General features: G+C 50.7%; 1 pseudogene; it reads left to right on the top strand.

The window, feature by feature from the left end:
* The first annotated feature begins 334 nt into the window (after nucleotides 1-334).
* On the top strand, nucleotides 335-1,165 carry LOC146197450 (ubiquitin-conjugating enzyme E2 Z pseudogene; annotated as a pseudogene).
* The last annotated feature ends 1,902 nt before the right edge of the window (nucleotides 1,166-3,067 follow it).

Raw genomic sequence — 3,067 nt, 5'->3', positions numbered from 1 at the left:
TGCGACAGGCTGCACAAATCCACAAGCTCTTTAACACGTGCTCACGAGTACATCACGTAAGCCTTCTACATGAAGGCTTGAACTCGTGTGTTCCACACAGGCGTTGCAGGGAGCTGCCCTGGACGGCACGCATTCAACCATGTTAGACTTTTTCGCGAGCTTGCCGCTGTCGAAGAGGGCGCGCAAAGGAAAACGAAGAGCTCGACAGCTCGTGAGATTCGTGGCACACCGCGATTGACGAATCAAGCTATGGCACGAGTTGCGGAACGTCTCGTTCACGACTGCGAAGACAGCAGGTGCTCTCAGATCTAAGGCTGCCACAAAGGATTCGGACATGGCTAGACGCGCAACGCTACAGCGCAGGCCGGTGGACTACTGGGACCCTATTGCGTACGAACATGAGCAGCCGTCTCCACAGTGCATGCTGAGGGTGAGGCGTGACATCGCGGAGCTGTATTCCGACCCGCCTGCTGGAGTCACCATATCACCCGACGACAGCGACATCACCAGGATGCACGCCCTGATCATGGGACCGGCAGGAACACCGTACGAGGGTGGCTTCTTTCATTTGCTTTTGAAGTGCCCTCCAGACTACCCCATGAGCCCGCCGCGAGTGCGACTCATGACCACGGACATGGATCAAGTGGCCTTCAGCCCGCACATTTACAGCAACGGCAAGATATGCCTCAGCATCCTCGGCACATTCGAAGGGCCGTCCTGGAGTCCTGCGCAGAGCATAGGGAGTGTGCTCGTCTCCATCCAGTCCATTATGAGTGAGAATCCCTTCGAAGACAACCTCAACGCTCAAGACAGAAATGATGGCGTTTCATATGCCCTCAACATCACTCTTCTCCACGAGACCATCAGGGTGGCTGTCTGCGACACAGTCGAAGCTTGCATTTCGAAGACTACCAACCTCCCGCCAGATCTCGCAGAGGTCGTCGTGAAGTCTTTTGCCGAGAATCACACCAACTACGAGGACTCTGTTAGGGCGCAGCTGCACCTGAGCGGCAGAATCATGGCTGGTGGCGGCTTGATCATTCGCCAGAGGTGTACCTACGAATTCGGGCTGCTGCTAGCGCGTCTGATGAGTTTGTATGACCGGCTCTGCATGGGACCACCAGCTGCTGCTCCTTCTGGCTACGGTGCTGGGAAAACGTGCTGACGAGTCTGCTCTCAAGCCCCAAGGAGCTATCTGCACTACTTGCGTCTTCCAGATAGACCTCTCATCTTGTTTTTGTTGGTAGGAAGAGCCGCGTTCGCGAGCCAGGACAAACGAGAGGACTTTTTGGTGCCTATCCCAGACTGCCAAACTTGTCTGAAATAAACCCACTTCAGGAAGGATATGCTGTCTCGTAATTAGACATTTTCACGTAAATAAAACTTTGCTGTGCTCAACTTTGTTAAGCCCGGGGAATTGCGAAAGCATTTGGTCCTACTTATACATAGACCAACTAGTTCAGCTAAGCATTCAAGCTACGCCTAGTTGAGCCAAGCGTAGCCAGGCGGTATTGCTTTCGCAATTCCCCGGGCTTAATCAAGTTGAGCCACAGCAAACTTGGTCCAATGTACGCGCTTCTTTTCGAGACGTTTCTCTCGTTCTTCTGAAATTTCTTGAGCGCGTCGCAACCACTTAGTTTCATTCCAACGTTCAGCACTGGAAGGACTTGAGTCCTCACTAGCGTTAAGTGCACATTAAACTGATTTCAGACTCCCTAGAGCTAGAACACGTTCGACGAGCTGCATCTTGTGCCCGGCGTTTAGAAGGCCGTGGTTCCCGTTCTTCAGCAGCCCTTCGTCTCTTCCTGGCCTCGAATTGGCGAGCAGTCTTCTTCTTCTTCTGCTTACTAGTCGATGGCATGGCCAAGCGCGGCGCGTGCACCGCCGTGTTCTCCGACGGGTTGTTGTTGTTGTTGTGGCTGTAGGAAGAGAGAGAGAGAAAAAAAACTTTTAATGAGCATATAATCAGTAAATATTCGCAGGAGCTGGGTGGTCGGTGCCCCTATAGTCCAGGGCTCCGCTGGCAGCAGCTGACTTGCGGACTAGCTGGATAATCCAGGCTTGCTGGTCCAGGTTGTCGCTGGTCAGGGCCGCCTCCCACTGCTCGTGTGTCGGGCATGGCACTATTAACGTTGGGTCAGGTTTGTCCTGGCATTCCCAAGAGATGTGAAAGAGTGTGGGGCTTGCACCGCACCAAGGACAGTAACTCGTGTATTTTGTTGGGCTTATCTTATTTAAAATTTGAAGATTAGGGAATGTGTTTGTTTGTATTTTTCTCCAGTCTATAGCGTCCGAGGAAGGAAGGTGTTTGTGTGGTGGTGAGAAAATTCTTCTTTCTAACCGTAGGTGTTCCAGCCTGTCGCCGTAGGGTCCTAGGAGAGGGGTGAGGTAGGGATGGGGATCCGCCCGGTTTGTAAGAGCTCGGGCTAGATCATTCGCTACCTCATTTCCTTGTAGGCCTTCGTGTCCAGGTGTCCATGTAATTGTGTGCGTCTGGGAGATGGAACGTAATATTGCACACGCTCTTTTGTGAGGCTTTCCGGCCAGATAGTCCCTGCAGGCTGGTTGGGAGTCCGTCACTACGTGTGATGACTTATTTTGGTTGTCTTGTGTTTTTATGGTGATGGCTATTGCCAGTGATTCCGCTTCCGCAGGATCCTTGGCATAGATCGAAGCCTGAATAATTGGCCTCTTCTTGTGGTCAACTGCAGCTATTGTGAACTTGCCAGGTTCGCCGTAAGCCCCTATGTCCACGTAGACAACTTCCGCGTCTTTAGACAATTGTTTTTCCAATGATTTGACTCTGGCTTTCCTTCGACCCTTCTGTAACTCATGGTGCATGTGCCTGGGTATCGGGTTCACATAGATGTTGTTTCTTGTGGATGTCGGAATTTGTGATTTGATCTGAGAAGAAGGAAACGAAAATGCACGGGCCTGCTACTGGTTCTGTAGCTGAGCCACCTCTGCTGCCTCGTGCAGACAGAAGAGATTTATTTATTTATTTATTTATTTATTTATTTATTTATTTATTTATTTATTTATTTATTTATTTATTTATTTATTTACT

The sequence above is a fragment of the Amblyomma maculatum genome, chromosome 3, assembly GCF_055883805.1.
Source record: "Amblyomma maculatum isolate TAMU_Amacu chromosome 3, ASM5588380v1, whole genome shotgun sequence".
NCBI classification, from domain to species: Eukaryota; Metazoa; Arthropoda; class Arachnida; order Ixodida; family Ixodidae; genus Amblyomma; species Amblyomma maculatum.
This window is presented reverse-complemented; position numbering and strand designations above follow the sequence as displayed.